At 42.1% G+C, this 23,119-nt stretch overlaps 1 long non-coding RNA gene and 1 other non-coding gene across 5 annotated transcripts in view; both read right to left on the reverse strand.

The window, feature by feature from the left end:
* The window catches only part of LOC109025966 (uncharacterized), a 68,343-nt gene that overhangs the window by 10,568 nt on the left and 34,656 nt on the right, over positions 1 to 23,119 (reverse strand). For all 4 annotated transcript variants that reach the window (XR_010129523.1, XR_010129521.1, XR_010129524.1 and 1 more), the window contains exons 2-3: positions 22,883 to 22,981; positions 4,713 to 4,799 (exon numbers count right to left, since the gene is read on the reverse strand). This is a non-coding gene — a long non-coding RNA (uncharacterized lncRNA). The remainder of the gene's footprint in view (positions 1 to 4,712; positions 4,800 to 22,882; positions 22,982 to 23,119) is intronic.
* LOC115933898 (small nucleolar RNA U13) lies at positions 9,604 to 9,707 on the reverse strand. Its single transcript, XR_004069739.1, has one exon. It is a non-coding gene; the product is annotated as a small nucleolar RNA U13 (small nucleolar RNA).

Below are 23,119 nucleotides of genomic sequence, written 5' to 3' on the forward strand. Positions count from 1 at the left end.
TTGAGAAAACAGGTTTGTTGTACATTAACCAGTTAGAAAATCCTTCAAGAAAAGAATATAAATTAATGTCTAAATTCAGGGACAGACCCAGATTGTGTGGGGCCTGAGGCTTTTACAATTTAAATGATCTTCTTAAGACAATACAAAATTATAAATAAAATTAGGTACACAGTCTTGGAGGGGACTGTCCAAGTTAAGGGGCCCTCAAGCGTAAGCCTCCTTAGCAACATGGCCCATCTGCCCTTGCCTGAATGTCTTTGGGTCTAAAGAAAGCCAGGGTAGGAATCAGTGTAAACCAGGGCATATCAGCAAAGGACTCAAGGAGGAAATGGGACTTTGCAGTATGGCTGTGAGTTGGGCACCCTGAGTGCAAACCCTGGGGGCCAAGTGTGAGCATGACATGTTTAGAGGAAAGCAGAGAACTCACCCAACTGAACCTACTGTGTCCGGGGTAGGGAGAGGATCCAGGGTTCCCTAAGGAAAGTGAGGCCTGTTTTGTTTAATTCATTAATTTATTATTTATTTTTAAGACAGGGTCTCACTCTTTCACCTGGCTGGGTGCAGTGGTGCAATCATGGCTCACTGCAGCCTTGACCTCCCAGGCTCAAACAATCCTCCCACCTCAGCCTACTAAGTAGTTGGGAACTACAAATGGCTAGTTTTGTTTTTTGTTTTCAATTTATTTTTTTGTAGAGATGGTGGGGGAGGAGTTCTCCCTGTGTTGCCCAGGCTGGCCTTGAACTCCTGGACTCAAGCAGTCCTCCAGCCTTGGCCTCCCAAAGTGCTGGAATTACAGGTGTGAGCACTGTGCCTGTTTTAAATACCAGGATGGAGGCCAGTGGGAATCCTTATACTTATTCCTGGGTCTTATGTCATTACCTAATAGTAGGGCAGGACCCTTGGGAGGGTCAGGAAGAGGCAAAGAGGTCTAATTGGAGCGGTTAATCTGAGTGTGTTTTAATAAGCACCTGAAATTATGGTTGGCTGGGAGGAGGGAAGAGAAAAAAAATGAGTAAGCGTCAAAAAGGCTCAATCAAGTAGATAATGAGGACTACAGGGGAAGAAGAGTCAGCGATCATCTATACATTTCGAGCATGGATCACTGAAGGAACGGTGTGAGATTGCCAGAAATGTAGAGACTGGTTACGTTTGGTTCTAGAGAAGTTAAATCCAACAAAATAATCACAGCAGAGAGCCATCCTGAACTAAGTTGACCAGACCCGCTGGCCTTAGCCTTTGCTGTTGTTTTCCAGTTGCCAATGCCCCATCTGACTGACACTTGTTTTTCTCAGTTGTGTTAACAGCATTAAGACATTACAGTCAAGGTCGGCCTCCTCTTCTTTCTGGCTAGGAAGCTGTGGTGTTATTTTATACACACACACACACACACACACACACACACACACACACACACACCCACACACATTTCTGTCCACAGCTCCTGGACCATATCTCCCAGAGCCCTCGTTACAACCTTTCGTTATAACGTTGGGTGTGTTAGGCCTCAGGAGCAGATTCAGAAAACAGAATCTCTCTGACCTTTTCCTGCCCTTCTTTCACCTTCCGGAAGGCAGGACTCTAGTCTTACCCCACCTTTCTGACTACGGGTCTTAAGATCCTCTCCAGAGATGCTCCTGCCCTATAAGCCGGGGGAAGAAATGCTGATATCATGAATCTTCCACAAAAACCCAAGAGGACTGGATTCAGGGAGCTTCCAGATAGCTGAACACACGGAGGTTCCTGGACGGTGTCCGCCAAGGGAGGGGATGGGAGTTCGGCGCCTCTTCCCCCATACCTCACCCTATGCATCTCTCTGTCTGTATCCTTTGTAATGCCCTTTATAACAAACCAGTAAACTTAAGTGTTTTCCTGAGTTCTGTGAGCTGCTCTAGCAAATTAACCGAACACAAAGAGAAGGTGTAGGAACCCCAGCTTGAAGCTGGTTGGTCGGAAGTTCCAGAGGCCCACATTTGCAATGGGTGTCTGCGGAATGGGCAGTTTTGGGGACTAAGCCCCAAGCCGATAGAATCTGATGCTATCTCCAGGTAGATAGTGTCGCAATTGAATTGCAGGACACCCCGCTGGTGTCTGCTGCTATGTGAGTCGGGAAATTCCCCACATATTTAGGCAAAGAAGTCTTCTTCTGTGTTGTTGATTGCTGCTGTGGTGGTGTGAGGGCCAAGAGAAAACTGGGTTTGAGAGTATTTTTCGAAACAGAGGCACTTTGCCTTTAACATGGCTTTTGTTAAACACCATCATTAGAAGATTAGTTATAATTCAACTCCCAGAGTTACAACCCTCTCCACTGCCTTTCCAGGTGAGCGGCCAGAGGACTAGTCACAACGAAAATAGAAAGAGGAGAAGGGATTCAAGAGGGTATTACAGAGGTATAAAACTCAGAGGCCGGGAGCAGTGGCTTACGCCTGTAATCTCAGCACTTTGGGAGGCCATGGTGGGCAGATCATCTGAGGTCAGGAGTTCGAGACCAGCCTGGCTAACATGGTGAAACCCTGTCTCTACTAAAAATACCAAAAATTAGCCGGGTGTAGTGGCGGGTGCCTGTAATCCCAGCTCCTCAGGAGGCTGAGACAGGAGAATCGCTTGAACCTGGGAGGCAGAGGTTGCAGTAAGCCGGGATCGTGCCATTGCACTCCAGCCTGGGTGACAAGAGCGAAACTCCACCTCAAAAAATATATATATATAAATAAATAAAAAATCAAGGAATTATACAGAAATGGTGAAAGAAAGGAAAAAAGTTAGATTGGTGAACAAAGTGCAAAGAAGTCAGCAAAATGAGGAGGAGGCTCAAAACTAGAACTTGCTTTTTGGGATATAAATTTCTCTGTAAGGAATCCTCTCCTCGCGCCCCCCACAGGAAGTGGGGAACATCTTTCCTTTACCCCCTGTGACTCCCCAGGTTGCAGTCAGTGCTTCCCATTGCAGAGCCTACCAGGTTACCAGAGACCAAGGGAGCTGGGAAATGCTAGTTCCTTTTTATAGAGGAAGAGTAAAGAAGAGTTAACACACAGAGAGGTTAACTATCCTTTTGTTCCTGATTTGTAACTTTATTATATTGTGATCAGGGAATATGGTCTATATAATAATGACTGTGTTGTTTGTTGACTCACTTTGTGACATAAGACATAGTCAATTTTTGTAAACTTTTTTTTTTTTCAGATGGAGTCTTGCTTTGTCACCCAGGCTGGAATGCAGTGGCGCGATCTCGGCTCACTGCAATCTCCGCCTCCTGGGTTAAGCTATTCTCCTGTCTCAGCCTCCTGAGTAGCTGGGACTACAGGCATGTGCCACCATTCCTGGCTAATTTTTGTATTTTTAGTAGAGATGGGGTTTCACCATGTTGGCCAGGCTGGTCTCAAACTCCTGACCTCAGGTGATCCGCCTGCCTCGGCCTCCCAAAGTGCTGGGATTACAGGTGTGAGCCACCACATCCAGCCAATTTTTGTAAACGTTCTAAGTGTTGTTGTGTATTCTTTGTTTGTGTGTGTGTGTGTGTGTGTGTGTAGTGTTCCACAAATTTCCGTAAGATTTGGATCATTAATTGTGTTATTTGCACAATAAAAATAAATGTTTTTGAGTCATATGACTATTTTGTCTGCATGAAGTCAGTTTTTGAAAGAGGTTTTTACCAGCCAGGTACAGTGGCTCATGCCTGTAATCCCAGAACTTTGGGAGGCTGAGGCAGGTGGATCACCTGAGGTCAGGAGTTCGAGAACAGCCTGACCAACATGGAGAAACCCCATCTCTACTAAAAATACAAAATTAGCCAGGCATGGTGGCACATGCCTGTAATCCCAGCTACTCAGGAAGCTGAGGCAGGGAAATCGCTTGAACCTGGGAGGCCGAGGTTGTGGTGAGCCCAGAGAGCGCCATTACACGCCATTACACTCCAGCCTGGGCGACAAGAGTGAAACTCCGTCTAAAAAAAAAAAAAAGAGGTTTTTAAAAATCTCTCATTATGATTATGGATTTATCAAATTCATATGTCATTTATATGGAGAATAGTCTATAAAGGAACATTAATGGAAATAGTTGGAAGGCTGGTGCAGTGGTCTGGGTGAGACATGGTGGTAGTTTGGCCTAAGACGGTAAGAATGTGGAGAGAACGGGAGAGAAAGCAATTAATCCTGATTCTTAGGTTTCTGGTGTGGACAAATGACTGCATGGTTGGTGGTACCAATTACCAAATGGCATGCCACTGAGCAATGTTTTTCCTTGAGCAAATTACATAAACTCTCTGGATTCTATTTTCTTATTTATCAAAATGGATATAACAATAGATTGTATTTCATAGTGTTATTGGGATGGTGAGAAGAGTTAATATATGTAAAGTGCTTAGCACAATATCTAAGTCATTGTTCAATGTGTGCTTTTGTTATTACCAATTAGGATATAGTTAAAGGAGGGAAACTTTGGGTTTGAAGTGGGAAATGAAGTTTTTCTGCGGAGGCTCATGACATGTGAGTTGTTTTATAAGTTATCTTTCAGTAAAGAGGGTCTGAGTCATCTTCGCAAATGCTGCCAGGGCTGAAAGAGAATGGAAGTGAGAGAAGACCACTGGAAGGTCAAAGGCAACTTTCAAGAAGTAGCAGAATGCAGAAAAGATTTTCTTAAGGTTGGGAAGGTAAATTATGGTTTCAGGCCGAGAATGGGGAGACGTTTCACAAAGAGATGAAATAGCTGACTCTACTTACTTTCCTTTTTTTTTTTCAGTGTCCCAGTGTGATTGATTCTGGGTACGATAGCCAGCCATCCGCAAAACGCTGCAGGAGAGCACAACTCTGGGAAAAAATGACAGCAATTAACAGAGTAACAGGAACTTGCAGAACAACAGTAACTTACCTCGAGTGTGATTTATCATATGATTTTAGTAAACAGATTATGCTAGCCACAGTTGTTAAGAAGTCTGTTTTAAATTTTTGGTGCAAAAGGAAAAAGTGATTAACTTGACAAAGATTCATAAGCACATATGTTTCCAGCTCGGAGCTGTGGGGCAGAATGAAAACTGAAGTTGTGGATTCTATAGTATTCACTGCCTTGGCAGATTTCGATGTGAGATTATGCATGACTACACCCCTCCCACAAGTTTCCACAGGCTTAGGAATTTTCTTATTAAGGCTGTTATGCAACCTGCATTTTAGCAAGGGCATACAAACGCACGGAAAGAATATTCCCATACAGAAATCTTTTTTTTTAACTTTTGTTTTTGTTTTGTTTTTGAGACAGTCTCACTCTGTCACCCAGGCTGGAGTACAGTGGTGTGATCTCGGCTCACTGCCACCTCCGCCCCCAGGTTCAAGCTATTCTCATGCCTCAGCCTCCTGAGTAGCTGGGATTACAGGCATGTGCCACCACACCAGGCTAATTTTTGTATTTGTAGTAGAGACGGAGTTTCACCATGTTGGCTAGGCTGGTCTTGAAATCCTGACCTCAGTTGATCCACCCACCTTGGCCTCCCAAAGTGCTAGGACTACAGGCATGATCCACCGTGCCCGTCCCCCATATACAAATCTTGACTTATCTGTATGCCCCTTCACAGGGTTAGTGCTGAGTTGCTTTTTCTTTTCTGTATTTTTAAGGAGAAAGACATTGCTTTAAGCCTACTGTAATTGAAGCCATCTTTCATTAACCAGTTTTAGATCTATCACAAATAAATTATAAGCTAGATTCAGTTATGAAGCCATTAACACACTTCCCGTAAATAGAAAATGAAAAGCAAGCTTTGCGTAAAGGTAGGAGACTAACATACAATTCTATTTTGTTGACTTCCGGAAATCCCAGTAAAACTACCAGTAAATAGATATTTTAAGGCTTAAACCCAATAGATGGAGAGAGCTGAAGAAGGGACAATTTTGGAAGCTGGAAAGCAGATGAATACATAGTGATAAAATGAGCAGATTTGAGAAATTTAAATCCCACCAGGCAGAAGAGAAAACTAAAAACTAATGTGATTTATAGCGTATCTGAAGACTTGGAAACTAATGGCAGCAGGTCCCTGAAGAAGTGAGGGTAAAAGGGATATGGGCTAAATAAGGAGGATTGTTTGGAAGTATCCTTTAGGAGGAATTTGATTGGATCCCTAGCCTTCTCCACAGATCTGTGTAGCATCCCAGAGACTGCACCTTCCTTAACTGGCAAAAGGGTGAAGTTTATTTCCAGAATGGGGTAAAATAGATGGTTCTACACTGGAAGAACACCAGTGCAGTTGAGTGTGAGAGAATTGTACTAAAAATAGTGGATTAAGTGAATTCATGCATATTAGCTTCTGGGATGCCCAATACATATCCATCTTTTCCTTCTCTGGGCCAAGAACACTGAAAGTTAGACCTTCACCCTCCAGGCAGGACATGGAGTCTTCTCTGGGAAATATGCTTGGTCCATGATGAAAGACCTGACCTTGGAAAGATATTGACATCGGAAGTTCCCTCAGTAGACCCAACCCACCGTGATGCTCTTGCAGTGAAACCCACATCAGACCAGCCCAGCTCTCATATTCTCAGGGCTTCCAGCCACTGTTTCAGTACCTCACTCTTAAATATTATCAGATACAAAGATAATAAGATATGTGAGGAAAGCCTTTAACTTGGAAGATAGAAAATGAATAAAGAAAAAAAGTAATGTCAAGGAAATGAAGATAAAATAAAAGTCAAACATCTCACAAAGAGAAGCTACTATAACCACAAGACAAGAAAAGAATTCTACGCAAAAATAAACAAGCAAATAAATAAATGGAACAAAACACATACAGAAGATCTTGAAAATTAAATACATAGCTGAAAGGAATATTTTATTTTCTTTCTTTGTTTCTTTTTTTGAGACAGGATCCTTCTTAGTCACCCAGGCTGGAGTGCAATGGCATGATCATAGCCCACTGCAGCCTGGACCTCCTGGGTTTAAGCAATCCTCCCACCTAAGCTCCCTTAGTGGCTGGGACTACAAGTGCATGCCACTATGCCTGCCTAATTTCTTTTACGTTTTGTAGAAATGAGTCTTACTATGTCGCCTTAGTTGGTGTCAAACTCCTGGGCTCAAGTGATCCTACAGCCACAGCCTCCCAAAGTGCTGGGATAATAGATGTGAGCCAATCCACCCAACTAGAAATTAATATTTTCAATAGAAAGGTCAGAATATAAAGTTGAGAATTTTTCCAGCAAAAAGAAAAGGGAATGGAAAACAGGAGATACAAATGTCAGACAATTAGGAAACTGGTCAAGGGTGTTAGCATCTGATATGGTTTGGCTCTGTGTCCATACCCAAATCTCATCTTGTAGCTCCCATAATTCCCATGTGTTGTGGGAGGGACCCAGTGGGAGATGGCTGAATCATGGGGGTGGGTCTTTCTTGTGCTGTTCTTGTGACAGTGAATGGGTCTCATGAGATCTCATGGTTTTAAAAAACGAGAGTTCCCCTGCACAAGCTCTTTTTTTTTGCCTGCTGCCATCCATGTAAGATGTGACTTGCTCCTCCTTACTTTCTGCCATGATTGTGAGGCCTCCTTAGCCATGTGGACTGTAAGCCCAATTAAACCTCTTTCTTTTGTAAATTGCCCAGTCTCGAGTATGTCTTTATCAGCAGCAGGAAAATGGACTAATAGAGCATCCAAAAGAAAAAAATGAAGAGAAGTTAATAATCTGAATTTCCAGACAGAAAAATTTATTAAGTGAATACAGTCTTAGGCTAATGCACACATTGTGAAATTTCAAACATTGAAGACAAAGAGAAGATCCTGCAAGATTGTAGAAAGGGGAAAAATATACAGGTCATATACACAGGATCAGAGATTTATGAGAATAAAAATGTTCCCCAAAACTTAGGGAAAGGCAATTGTTCTGTAGTCATAATAAGAAGTAGCTATCAAAAACTGGTTTTAAACCCACGTAATCAATCAACACAATTCCCCTCAATGTACACACTTTTACAAACCAACACATCAGAATCAGGTCTTTGTTTCTGAAAAACAGCCAGTCATAGATGGACTCACTCCTGTAAAAACACCTTTGAGTGGTGAACAATCAACAAAGTTTCCCCTCCCCTAAGGAACTGTGATTCTGCAAAGGATGACATCCTACTGAAGTCTCTGAACTCCCTGAACTCATGCTTCCTCAAAACCGTAGTAGCCTGCTCCACATGGAAAGACAGTTTCTGACCATCATAGCTCTCACTAGAGCAAGGAGTAAATTCAGCTTTGTCCTTTTATTTCAGATATTAAGTGGTGGACTCATCATCTTTTGGCATAGACTTTTAACTTGTGAACAGGAGGACTGGCTACAAAGCAATGGAGAAAGGTTTTCAAAATGTTAAGAGAAAATAATTAACGATCTAAAATTCTGCTTCCAACCAAACTAGCACTTAAACACAAGAATCGAAAAAAATTTAAAAAAAAAAGACATTTTCAGACATGCAAGATTTCATACAATTAATTTACTGCTCACGTACTCTTCCTTGGGAAGTCACTGAAGGAAATCAAGCAAGAGGAAAATGTGGATTACTAGAAACATGAGATCCAATACAGGAAAAAAAGCAGAGGACAGCCCCAGGATGATGGTAAAGAGAGATCCCAGCATGGTATCTGATTCATGCTGCAGCTTGTATCAATTACCTTGTGATGCATAACAAACCAACTCAAATCCCAGTGGCTTAAAACAACCATCTATTTAGTTCACAATTTTGCTAGGCGGTTCTTCTGGCTGATCTTAGCTAGGCTCACTCATGCATCCGTGGTCAGCTGGCAGTTTAGCTGGGGCTGACTGGTTCCAGATGACCTCACTCAAATGCCTGACACGTGTCTTGGTGTTGACTGCAGTGATGAGATGACTGGACTATGTTTCTCTCCTCATCAAGAAGGTGAGCCTAGTTCATCACATGACAGCGGGGGTCCAAGAGCCCAAACCACAAGGACTCTTCAAGCCTCTACTGTGTCATATTTCGTTGGTCAAAACAAGTCACATGGTCAAGGTCAGAGTCAAAGTGGAAAGTATACTCAGAGTTACAGAGCAAAGGAACACAGACACAAGAAAGGGAATCATTGCTATTGTTGCTGTTGCTGGCCTCATTTTTTTTTTTTTTTAAGTAAGGACAAGGTTTTGTTTTGTTGCCCAAGCTGGTCTCAAACTCCTGGGCTCAAGTGATTCACCCACCATGATCTCCCAACATGTTGGGATTACAGATGTGCACCACCGTATTTCATGTTTATTACTTTTTTCATTATTTCATATTTAGTTTTTTATTAGTTGTCTCCCCTAACAGAATGTAAAGTCCCATGTGGGCAGCCATATTTGCCCCCAGGTGCTGAAAACCGTTTCTTTAGAATAAATTAATGAAAACAAAAAATACACACAGAAAGGAAAAAAAAAACCACAACTCTTTATAGTGGCTGCTTTGAGAGAGGAATTGAGAATTTGAGTGTCAGGAGTGGAAGAGCAGGAGAAATGAACTGACTTTTACTTCTTTAGGTCCCCCTGTCTTCCAATCCTTACAGCTTTCCGGGTCCAAGTGGTGGTCTCCACGGCGCTGCACACCCACAGAGATTCATGAGAGTGTCGAAGGGAAATGTGAGAACATCTATTTATCTGCTATTTATTTTCATGTCAGATGGGCAAAATGTTGACATCATGACAAGGTTTGAGGATGGCACATCCCACACTTGAATGTGAACACCTAATCATCATGCTTATGAACTACAAAAGCACCAACATATTTATGTTTGCTTTCTTCCTAAGAGAAAAAAGGCGTTATTTATATTTAATTTACAGATTTTTAGTACTTGCTTATAATTTATAAATTATATTCTAGATTGCATGCTCAGTGACTTTGCTGACAAGAGTATGGAATCAAAGACATTTGGTCTGAAGTTTAGTTACAGACTAATAACCCACAGGTCTTGTAGATGGTGAACGTGTTTGACTTGTCTTGTACTGTTTTAAAATGATTTGAATAAAATCCAGAGATTTCACATAAAATTCCAGATTTCTGGCTGTTTTTTTTGTTTGTTTTTTTGTTTGTTTGTTTTTGAGACGGAGTCTGGCTCTGTCGCCCAGGCTGGAGTGCAGTGGCATGATCTCGGCTCACTGCAAGCTCCGCCTCCCGGGTTCACACCATTCTCCTGCCTCAGCCTCCCGAGTAGCTGGGACTACAGGCGCCCGCCACCACACCCGGCTAATTTTTTGTATTTTTAGTAAAGATGGGGTTTCACCGTGTTAGCCAGGATGGTCTCGATCTCCTGACCTTGTGATCCGCCTGCCTCTGCCTCCCAGAGTGCTGAGATTACAGGCGTGAGCCACTTCTGGCTTTTTGAGACACTAGAGGAGCTGGCATTACTGGACCTGTGATGTGCTGGAGCTGGTGAGCATGTGAACGTTTAGAGGTGTGTGGGTGTGTGTGTGTGTGTGTGTGTACGTGTACTCTTGTGCACCAAGGTCTTCCTAATGGCTTCCTGTGGGTTCTCCTATTCAGTTCACTTCACTCATTTATCAGCCTGGCCTTGCAGACATTTTAGTTTCTGGCCCTTTTCTGACAGTTTCTCAACATCAGCCAAATCATTTGTGCCTGCTAGCAGTGAAAGTGATGAGATTTGCTAATAATGTAATTTTTTTTTCAAAAAAAAATGATTGATTTCAGAGCTACTGCTACCCTAACACTACACTTACTCACTTTCAATCCTGGTGAGTAAGAATAATAGGGCATGTGTTGACACACCAGAAACCAGGCTTAAAAGGGGAGTGTGTCCTTGTGAATCACCATTACTCAGGTGTGTTCTGGCTGAAAGCAGGCTGGCAACCACTGATCTGCAGTCCACAGTTTTGTACCTTGATATTCTAATTATGTGAAGTCCTCCTTTGTTACATATGTAACTATAGCTTCACAGGAACTTCTTGCAGGTACTGCTTTATCACATATATCACCATGGTTTGCATAGTGAAATATAGAGAGATGGTAAAGGAATACACACACAGATGTATGTACATAGAGTAAAAGCAGGAAGAGAATGTCTCATTTTTGTTTTGTGGTCTGTCTTTAATATCATTTTCTCATTCAATCCTTATAATAGTCATATATGGGTAGTTTTTTTCTTTTTATCTTAATTTTAGAGATGAGAAAATGATGCTGAGAAAAGTGAAATAAGGGCCGGGCATGGTGGCTCACGCCTGTAATCCCAGCACTTTGGGAGGCTGAGGTGGGCGGATCACGAGGTCAGGAGTTTGAGACCAGCCTGGCCAATATAGTGAAATCCCATTTCTACTGAAAAATACAAAAATTAGCCGGGCGTGGTGGCGCGTTCCTGTAGTCCCAGCTACTCAGGAGACTGAGGCAGGAGAATCACTTGAACCCAGGAGGCGGAGGTTGCAGTGAGCCAAGATCGCGCCACTGTACTCCAGCCTGGGAGACAGAGTGAGACTCCATCTCAAAAAAAAAAAAAAAAGAAAAAGAAAAGAAAAAAAGAAAAGTGAAATTAGTATTCCAAAGCCCCATAACTAGTAAATGGCAAATCCAAGATTCAAACCTAGGTTTAATTCCAAAGGCAATGGTCTTTACTAAGTAGTATCCCCTACATTCCAAAAAACAAAAAACAAAAAATCTCTTAATAAGATATTGAAATTTCTCCAACAATATATTTCCAACAAATGATTTAATTGTCACTGAAAATAAACTATAAAATGAATATATTCTGCTACAGCCAATGGAGAAGTTAAAGATGTCTTCAGCCACATTAATAGAGGGAAAACTACAAAGGGTGCCCCAGAGCAGAATTCAGTGCAGGTTTAAGTACATGGCCAAAAAAAGCTAAAACCTTAACATTTAAAAATTTTTATCAGAGGTTAGAGATAACCTTGAAAAATAATAGACCATTTACTTGTTTCAAAAATGACAGATTGCTTCTTGGCTGCAACTTCTATTTACCAGAGACAAAAAGTAGAGACTAAAAGAATTTTTTTAAATACAAGATCAAAACTCCAGTTTCATTCATTCAGTAGGAGGCTTTCCAACATGACCAAGGGGCACTGTTGGACAAAAGAGACATAAACAGTTTAAAGCTTCAGGCTTCCCTCACAAGAAGTTTATCATTCACTAGAGGAGAGGAGGAGTCCACCTCTGGGTGCAAGAAAGTACTAAGTCAAGTCAGGCCCATTCCAAAGGGTCCTGACAGCCAGGCAGAGAATTTCGGACTGACAGCTGTCAAAAAGGGAGTTTGGGGCAGCAAAGCGTTAAGAGGCCACTCTGTGCCCAGGCTGCATTAAACTCGGCGTGTGTACTACTGAGAAAAAGAGATGTGGTAGCCAGAGGCTTTCACAATGAGATGAGATAAGGTGAGAGGCTAAACTAAATTAATCGAAATGGGTCTGAACATGATAAGATGTAGGGTTTAGATGAGAGAGGGTGAGGCAGCTGCTGAAAAAGAAGAGATGTACATATTTCTCCAGCAGAAACAGGTTATGCAATCCAGGGCAGCTTGTACAATGGAAGGAAAATATGTTAATTAGATGGAAAGTGGACTGTCTACTATGGGTGTGTGTGTGTTGGGGAGCAGAATTATAAGTGAAAAATCAAAGATGAACTCCTAAGCAGAGCTTTCATGGGGTGATATAAGGGAGGTTTTGGGGGTTTTTTTGTTTTTTTTTTTTTGAGATGGTATCTCGCTCTGTCTGTCGCCCAGGCTGGAGTGCAGTGGCTCGATCTCGGCTCACTGCAAGCTCCGCCTCCCGGGTTCACGCCATTCTCCTGCCTCAGCCTCCCGAGTAGCTGGGACTACAGGTGCCCGCCACCACACCTGGCTAATTTTTTGTATTTTTTACAGAGATGGGGTTTCACCATGTTAGCCAGGATGGTCTCGATCTCCTGACCTCGTGATCCGCCCACCTCGGCCTCCCAAAGTGCTAGGGAGCCAAGGCATGAGCCACCGCGCGCGGTCGGGAGGTTTTTTAGCTTACTTTTACAGTTTTTCTATTTTTTTCTAATTGAATAACTAATACATGAATATATTTTCCTTGAAAAAGTTACAAAATTTATAGGTCAAAATGAAGTCCCCTTTGACCATCTCTCAACTCTACCCTGCCAAATCCCAACACCCTCCCCAGTGTATCTTTTTTGGAAATCTGGAGTACAAGCATATGTAGTATTTCAGCATGATGAACAAAATTTAAAAAAAAAAAAAAAACAACAGGAAAAGGAAAGCTTGCAGTAATCATAACACTAACACCCTTTTATTAAGCAGGGGCTGTGTTAGACGGTTACAGATAAGCTATTAGCTCATTCAGCAAATGTGCTGTGAGCAACTACAAAGTACCAGGAGCTGGGAATACAACAGTGACCTTGAGGCGAGCATAACCACTTCCAAGGTTGGCATCATTTCCCACAACATACTGATAAGGAAAGTGAGACTCAGAAAAATTACACAACTCACCCAAGGTTACTGCAAGTTGAGCGGTAGTGCTGGGATTCAAATTCTGGCCCTCCTTCTACAACTGTCTTCAAAGCCTGGCTCTCCTTCTACAACTATCTGATGGTTTTTAAACCATCTGTTACAAAAGCAGAAGTCTTTTTAAATTTTTTAATGAAAATATGATAAAATTACTACATTGTAGTTCAATATAGAGAAAACAAAGGTAAAAGTGGATGTGCTCTGGTTCATTTGAAGTGGCCTACGCAGAAAGATGATTTTGTTTTTATCAAGAGGACAGGAAGAGATTGCTTATATGAAATACCCCAAAGGCCCAAGTCTTCTATTGCCAAACAGCTTTAGGCGTAACTACCACGCATCGTTGGTAGAGATCATCAGGGCCAATGAATTACACACTGGGCAATGCCTGGGAATTACAGATTCCTATCTTCCTGCCACTACTTGTGACCCTCCATTGCTAATTTTGAATTCAATGGGATTCAGAGATCCATAGTAAAAGGGCAGTTAAAAGCTACCCTTTGGTGACTCTGATGATCAACCAGGTTTGAGAAGTAATTCTCGTACGACTTGTTGTTTTGCTTAATTCATCTCCTTTAGGGATCCTGCTTTGCCACCCCATCCTCCACCCACTCTTTCGATCTAGAAACAACTGACGAGACTTGTGCCGTAGGGACACTGTGTGGCATGCCCAGCACTTGTGGATTACCATCCTGGAATGCCTTGGTTTCCTTCCTTCTGCTCTGATTTTTTATTTCTACTCACCCTTCAGTTATGAACCACATAATCCTTTCTAGAATGATACAGGTCTGGTTATTCCTGGCCCTAGTCTAATCATTGCTTCCTAATTACTGCTTTAACTTCACATTTATCGTTGGTGAAGTTTTAAATTCCCTCCCATGTAATACCAAGGATATTTCATGCGGCATCTACACTTTTTTCCTGATGGTGTGTCCTAGTAGGACTCCATGTGCCTCTGCTGCATGAATCTTCCCAGATCAATCCCAGCTTCTGTACTCAGGACACTACTGTTTATTGCAGCAATCATTTTTATAATATCCCCCAATGAGCAGTTATTCAATGTCTGCTTATTTCCAATAATAGAAAACTCTTTTTATTAAAGAGCCTGTTCTGCTGTTGAAGAACAGGAACTGCTTTAAAGAAAGATTCCACCAGATCTTGAGCTAAACCTAGCTTTTCTGTACTTTCTGCCCATTGGTTCTTCCCTCCTGAACAGTGGTTCTCAATGTGGTTCAGCCCCAGCAGCAACAGCTTCACCTGGGAACTTGTTAGGGATACAGCCCCCCAGGGATCTGATGGACTCAAGTTTGAGACCCTCTGCATTAGAAAGCAAAGCTTCTTCTGGACCACTGGTCTGGATACTTTTAGCCTGGCCTGGAGTTTGGGATCACAATGAGGCTACATGTGTTATTGGCTCAATCCCCAAAAGACACTTTAGTTTTCCAATGCAGTTTATCTCTTGGTCTAAGGGCATAATATTGATTGTAGCCTTTGGAGCGGGTGGAAACAAGTGAAGCTTTCAGTTTTGTGTTTCTGACCATGTTTAGGCTTTCCTGGGGACAAAATATTCTTTAGGCTTTTTGACACCATTGACCAGGCACACAAAGCAGTCAATATATTTCCAGCATAAACACAGAATACTAGTTTTTGATACACAGTGTGTCTTGTATATATTTAACAGATAGATGGTTTGGAATACCTGGGAGCTCTGAGGGTCAGTTTTGGTCAACATCAGGGGTGGTTAATCAAAAGGACTTCATGAGGGCTGTGAGAATTACGGTGAACTTTGATAGATGGAAGTAATGCAATTAGGTTATTAATTAGTTATGCTGGAGTTAATCAAAAGAGAGATAATCCTAGGTGAGCCTAACTTTTAGAAGATAACGTTCGGCCAGGCACGGTGGCTCACACCTGTAATCCCAGCACTTTAGGAGGCCAGGGCAGGAGGATGGCTTGAGCCCAGGAGCTCAAGACCAGCATGGGCAAAATAGAGAGACTCCATCTCTACAAAAAAATATTTAAAAATTAGCAGGGTGTGGCAGTGTGCGCCTCTAGTCCCAGCTACTAAGAGGCTGAGGTGGGAGGATTGCTTGAGCCTGGTAGGTCAAGGCAGCAGTGAGCTGTGATTGTACTACTGCACTCCAGCCTGGACAACAGAGTGAGACTCTGTCTCAAAAAAATAAAAATAAAAAAGAAGAAGGTAACTTTCTTGAAGGTGAAGACTCAGAGAGACTCTGCTGGCATAGAAGAAATCAGACAGTCCTTGAGAAGAGGTATGGGGAGCTGCAGGAGCCACTTGGTAAGAAGCTGAGGGTGACCTCTTAGAGTTGAAAGCAGTCCCTGACTGAGAGTTAGCAAGTGTTAGCAATGACCTTGGTCACTGTCTTACTCTGAATGTGCTGCTATGACAAAATACCTTAGTCTGGGCAATCTATAAACAACAGAAATTTATTTCTTACAGTTCTGGAGGTTGTGACAGCGAAGATCAAGGTGCCTGCTGACTCAGTGTCTGGTGAGAGCCCACTCTTCATAGATGGCCCCTTCTCTTTGCAAAAGGGCAAAAAGGGCAAACAAACTCTCTGTGGACTCTTTTGTAAGGGCACGAATTCCTCCCTCATGACCTACTCACATCCGAAAGGCCCCGCCTTTTAATAACACGACTTTGGGAGTTAGAGTTTCAACATATACATTTGGGAAGGGGGAACACATAAATTTAGACAATAGCAATCAATGTACTGCAAGGAAATGAACTGTGCCAACTACCAGCGCACCTGGAAGAGGACCCTGAGCCTCAGATGAGGTCATGGCCGCAGCTTGCAAGTCCTTGTCTGAGCTGGTGAGACCCAGAGCAGAGGGCCCAGGTAACCCACACCTGCACTCCTGACCCACAGAAACTGTGAGAGAACACATTTGTTTTAAGCCACTATGTTTGTAATAATCTGTCATGCAGCAATAGAAAAGCAATGTACTACACTTCAGCAAATTGTTGCAGTCAAAGAGAAAAGTTTCCAAAGTTAGTTACCACTGTGCCCCCAAAACAGTGAATATTTAATAAGCCTTGACAGTAGGTGGAGGTTTGGATGACCATGTTTGAGAAAGGAGGGTGATGAGGGGCAAGCGTCCTGTTGAGAAAGAGGAAGTTATGTGCTGCTTTGTGAGAGGGCATGGTTAGCGATGTGCATGTGGCTACATGACAAAGGCCTCAAGCCCTGTGTTCTTTTAGGACCATTTAGGAATATTGGAGAGATGTTTCAAGACCCAGTGGTAGGAGATCGAGGCACCAGTGGTGGAAGCAGTCTCGGGTGAAGTGAAAACTGAGGACCTCTGCAAGGCCACACTCATTGGGTCAGGAGGGTTTTTCTCCACTAAGGAAGATAAAATCTTGTCCACAGATCAACCATGGATCCTGACAATGCAGCAGTCAGTAAAAAGAGCTCCTGCACCCACTGAGTAATGAGGCAGTGTTTCTCTCTCAGACTCACCTGGGGCACTGTCCTCTGAGCGGATGCATCCTCCCTCAGACTCAGCCAGGGCGCTGTCCTCTGAGCGGATGCTTCTTCCCCTGCCACAGACTTGAGTAGCATCTGCAGTGTTCCTCTGCCTGACTTGCAGCTCGGGGGTGTCCTGTGCTCAAAATTCCTCTTGCCAACTGAATGGACTCCCTCACCTTCCCTCTGACCGTTATGTTATTAAAAACCTCTTCCTGAACTGATCCCATCGAAGCCTTACCACTAATTTCTGCTGGTTTTGATCTAAATAGGGTCAACCTCAAACACTATCCACAACTGCTCTGATTTCACCAAACTGAATTCTTATTAATGTGACTGAATAGGACCCTTTTCAGAAGAACACGTGTTTTAGGAATTGACTGAAAACAATTAATGGGTGGACAGCTTTCATGTGGTTTGAACTTAGGAGAATCTGAAGTGGTACAACATTGACTAAGTTATTAAAAGTACATACTGAGGACATACAACAAGCAAAGTGCTATAGCACATACTGTGGAGATTCAGAAAGTGGAACGTGTGGTTCATCTTCATCTCATCTTATTTGGTAGATAAAGTAGAACATAAGAAATTAACAACACAAAGCACACATAATAATTTAATATGGCAAAACAGCAGGCTGATTACCAATGAATGATAAGAATAAAAACTTCGATACAAGTTCTACGAGGACCAAATCACTGTGAGCTCTTTGGATCAGGAAACTTCCTGGAGAAGAAGAAAATAAATTCAAATAAAATTTTTTTTTAAAGAGACACAGTCTCACTATGTTGCTCAGGCTGAAGGTGAACTCCTAGGCTCAAGCAGTCCTCCTGCCTCAGCCTCCTGAGTAGCCTGGGGTGGTAGGTGTGTGCCTTTGTGCCTGCTAAGAAGTAAAATTTTGATCTGGATTTGAAAGGCAATGCTATGGGCTGAATATTGCCCCCACCCCCAAATTTAGATGTTGAAGTCCTAACCCCTAGTATGCCAAATGTGACTGACTGTATTTTGTATATTTTAAGATAAAATCTGCTATGGTTTGAATTTGCCTCTTCAAAAATGTAAGTGTTGCCAATGTTATCGTATTAAGAGGTGGTGCTTTTAAGAGGTGTTTAGGCCATGAGGGCTCCTTCCTCATGAATGGAATGAGGTGCCCTCATAAAAGGGCCTGATGAAGGGAGTTTGTCCCTTTTTGTCCTGCTGCCTTCTGCCTGATGAAGGGAGTTTGTCCCTTTTTGTCCCTCTGCCTTCTGCCTGATGAAGGGAGTTTGTCCCTTTTTGTCCTGCTGCCTTCTGCCATGTGAGGACACAGCATTCCTCCCCTCTGGAGGTCATGGCATTCAAGGCACCATCTTGGAAGCAGAGATAGGACCCTTACCAGAAAATGAACCTGCCTGTGCCTTGGTCTTGGCCCAGTCTCCAGACTGCTAAAAATAAGTTTCTGGTTTTTTTTTTTTTTTTAACAAATTATCCAGTCTGTGGTATTCTGTTATAGCAGCACAAACAAAGACAGGGTCTACAAAGGGATAATTAGGTTAAAATGAGGTCATTAGGGCGGGCCCTATCTAATATGACTGGTGTCCTCATGAAAAGCATAAATTAAGACAGACACACAGAGAGGAAAGACACTATGAGGATACAGGGTGAAGATGGCCATGTACAAGCCAAAGAGAGGCCTCAAAAGAGATGAACCTTGTAGACACATCGGCCTTGGATTATAGCCTTCAGAATTGTGGTGAGAACAACTTCTGTTGTGCAAGCCACCCAGTCTGTGGTATATTCCATTATAGCAGCCCTAGCAAAGCAATATGGGAAATACCTGGTAACATTTACTCTTTTGAATATAGAGAATTAACTGATTCTATAAGGGAAAGAGGAGATAAAGGGAGCAATAGAAGAGACTGGATAAAAACAAGAAGATGAATTTCAGGAAACAGTGGAGATAGCAATAAGAGGATAAGAAAAAGTGCACCAGGGATCCCCAACATGAACTTTTGCTGAGGAAAGAAAATCAAGATTACTTACTCCAACAGGGATACCTTTGTCTTGAGACAGTGGAGAGAACTTCATGGGCTCAATGAGAAAAAGGCAAGGAAGAAGCAGGAGAGAACTTTAGGGAAGTGAATGGAATGAAACTAAAAGGAAATGAGAAGCACTATGGAGATACCTCAGCTACTTAAGACAGAATACAGGAAGGGGAAGTAACATGAATCCCAAGACTAAAGAAAGTAAAACATGAAGAATGTGAGGGAGTAAAAGGAGTTTGAAGGAAAACTGGAGGAGCTAAAAACGAACCATACACATATGGGCCAAGTGTTATATAAGCGAGAAACAGGTCACTGAGATAGCATCAGATCATTCGAGCTTGGAGTCACAGTTTACAGGGATCAGAAAAAAAAAGGAAATAGGGTTTAATTTTAAGATAAGAAACAGGCTGGGCACGGTGGCTCACGCCTGTAATCCCAGCACTTTGGGAGGCTGAGGCGGGCAGATCATGAGGTCAGGAGTTCGAGACCAGCCTGACCGACATGGTAAAACCCCATCTCTACTAAAAATACAAAAATTAGCTGGGCATGGTGGCATGTGCCTGTGATCCCAGCTACTCATAAGGCTGAGGCAGGAGAATCATTTGAACCCGGGAGGCGGAGCTTGCAGTGAGCCGAGATCATGCCACTGCACTCCAGCCTGGGCGACAGAGCAAGACTCCATCTCAAAAAATAAAAATAAAAATAAAATAAGAGACAAAGTTATATGGGAAGACTGGACTTGGACATCAACTTTTTAAACCTTTCCTGGATCCTGTGAGCCAATAAATTCCTCTTTTTGTCTAAGTTAGTTCAAGTTAGGTTACTGCCCTTTAAAATCAACCAACCAAAGTAATAAAAACTGTCAATGGAGGAGGAGTGAGACATTTCTTTTTGGCTATGTTGAATAGATGAGATATAATTTACCCAAAGTGTAGTTTACAGACAAGCCAGTCACCACACAGCCCATTTCTGGGGGTAACTGCAGAGCCTACAGGTCCTACTAAGAAGGTCGCCATGTTCTACGCCACGTTCTCTACCCCGCTTCCAGAACCCTCAGCTCCCAGTTCTCCCAGCTCAGCTGACTAGAATCAGGAATGTGCTCACGATCCAAAGGCCATCAATTTTTCTATGGGTTTATGGCCCACGAGGAGGTTTAGCATAGAATCTCTGTTTCAATAGGGATACTACTGAGTCAAACAGACATTATTGCCTAGAAATTTCATGTGGAACTGACAAATTGTGAATCAGTTGAAGTTTTGAGTTATCAGAAAGGAGGAGTGAGCAGTTATGAACAAGCAGAAGCTATAGGTAAGCCAAAATCAAACGGTATTTATAGGAGAGTTGAAAAATTAGTAGAAATGGGAATGGTAGCAGTACAGTTGGAGGGATGCTGAGTCACTGCATTTATGGGATCCCTGAACTTGCCAAGGCAGCAAGAAGATGACTCAGATTGGTGACTCTTCCACTGGATGCTTCTAGTTCCTGAGTGACTTCCAGAGTCCAAGAGGCCCAGCTCGACAGCTTTTCTTGATATGCCAGAAGGTTCTTAAAGTCCTTATTTCCATAAATACCGTCATGATACCCCTGCTCCCATCACCCAGATGAACCGCTGTTCTTTGTAGTGAAATGGTCTTAACAAACATCTCAATAATAACATTGGCTAACACTTATTTAACATGTATTATGTGCCAAGCACTGAGATATTAATTTTACACATTGTACCTCACTTAATTTTCTCAACAATCCTGTGAGGCAGGTACATATTATTCTTATCAATTTATGGATGGAGAAACCTAACTTAGAGAGGTTACCTTGCTTGTCCAAGTCACATCTTCTGTGGGGGAGCTAAGTCTGAAGCAGATCTGTATAACTCTAGAGTTCAAACATGTAATTATATTTAACTTCTCTCAAGTTACTCAGTTCCCTTGGGATCATTTCGGGTGTAGAGAGTGTAAGTAATTTAACTTTAAGTCATAAAACAAGAAATGTAGCAACCAGAACTAAAAGGGGAAAAAAGACTCATCATGAATATCATCTGTTATAAAATAATCATGTGTCTTGCTGAAACTTCATAAAAGAGAAGTTCTAGAAAGTTATCCCAAAGCAAGAAGTGGTGAATGGGAATTTATTACTAATTTTAGATACATAATATGTGCCAGATGTATTGTCCTATTTGAACAAATGGCTAAGGAAAATATGTATTCTTTGTAGTTTAATAGTGGCCTCAATTTTCCTAATTTGCTTCATAAAGTCTTACGCTCTTGACAGGGAATTCTCCTGCAAAGGGGTTTTTAGAAATCAACCATGGATGTAGAGAAGAGACTACTTTGCATAAAAAAAAGAGAAGTGAAATTGTAGAGTTTAAAAAAAAAAAATGTGGCCAGGGACGGTGGCTCATGCCTATAATCCCAGCACTTTGGGAGGCTGAGACAGGCGGATCACCTGAGGTCAAGAGTTCAAGACTAGCCTGGCCAATATGGTGAAACCCTTTCTCTACTAAACGTACAAAAATTAGCTGTGTGTGGTGGCGTGCGCCTGTAGTCCCAGCTACTCAGGAGGCTGAGGCAGGAGAATTGTTTGAACCCAGGAGGTGGAGGTTTCAGTGAGCTGAGATTGCACCACTGCACTCCAGCCTGAGCAACAGAGCGAGACTCATCTCAAAATAAATAAATAAAATAAAAAATGTATGTGTAAGAAAAATAAACTGTGAGATATGAAGTGTAAAATTTCAACTCTTCTAATTATGCTGAATTAATAACTAAAATTTATTTTTCAAAAACTGGAAAATTTAGCAGAGATGTAGCTATTTAAAAATGAATAATGATGTTGAATATGCGTTTGCTCCATGAGGGCATAGATTTTTGTATTTCCTTCACTACTGGATCCTTAGAAGCTGGAACAGACTCTGTTATATAGTAGATGTTCAAAAGAAATCTGTTAAATAGAACAAATAAATGACTGAACTCAGAAAACTGAGATTATTCTCTGAATTGTATCTCTAAATGATATACGAGCAAGTCATTTAGCATATTTGGATGCAAGTTTTATTTATTTATTTGTGAGATTTTTGTGTTATAAAAGATACTGCAAGGAGATGGAATTTGTTCTACTAGACATAAAACCGAACAGCATGGTACTGGTTTAGGAACAGGCAATAAGTCAAAGGAACAGACTAGAAAATGTAGAGGTAGACTTTGTATACACACACACACACACACACACACACACACTCACACTTATTTAAACAACATCAGTATATAATATAAAATGAATTGTTTATGACATCAGGCCATTAAGATAAATAATATTAATTCCCTTTCAAGCCATATACAAAGCTAAATTCCAGATAGATCAAGGACTTGAACATGTTTTAATAAAAAAGCAAAGTATAGTCGGGCATGGTGGCTCATGTATGTAATCCCAGCACCTTGGGAGGCCAAGGTGGGTGGATTTCTTGAGGCCAGGAGTTCAAGACCAGCCTGGCAAACAAGGCAAAACCCCATCTCTACTAAAAATACAAAAATTAGCCGGGCATGGTGGCACACACCTGTAATCCCAGCTACTACTCAGGAGGCTGAGGAATGAGAATCACTTGAACTTGGGAGGTGGAGGTTGCAGTGAGCTGAGATTGCACCACTGCACTGCAGCCTGGGTGACAGAGCGAGACTCTGTCTCAAAAAAAAAGCAAAGTATAAAACTACTAGGAACAAAATTCACAAATTCATAGAAATGTTTTTTATAACCTTAACGTGGTGTATCCTTTGTAAGAGTAATGCCAGGCTAGGCCCAGTGGCACACACCTGTAATCCCAGCACTTTGGGAGGCTGAGGCAGGTAGATCGCTTGAGCCTAGGAGTTGGAGACCAGCCTGGGCAACATAGTGAGACCCTGTCTCTATGAAAAAAAATAATAATAATAACTGGGTGTGGTGGTACATACCTGTGGTCCTTAGCTACTTGGGAGGCTGAGGTAGGAGGATTCTTTGAGTCCACGAGGCAGACGCTGCAGTGAGCCATGACTGCACCACTGCACTCTAATCTGGGTGACAAAAAGAGACCATGTCTCAAAACAATATTTTAAAAAAGAGTAACACCAAAGCCAAAACTATAAATAAAACAGATTACAGTATAACAATTATGTGCATTAGAGTGCAGGAGAAAATAAAAAGTGTTATGG

This window comes from Gorilla gorilla, chromosome 11 (genome assembly GCF_029281585.2).
Source record: "Gorilla gorilla gorilla isolate KB3781 chromosome 11, NHGRI_mGorGor1-v2.1_pri, whole genome shotgun sequence".
In the NCBI taxonomy this organism is placed as follows: domain Eukaryota; kingdom Metazoa; phylum Chordata; class Mammalia; order Primates; family Hominidae; genus Gorilla; species Gorilla gorilla.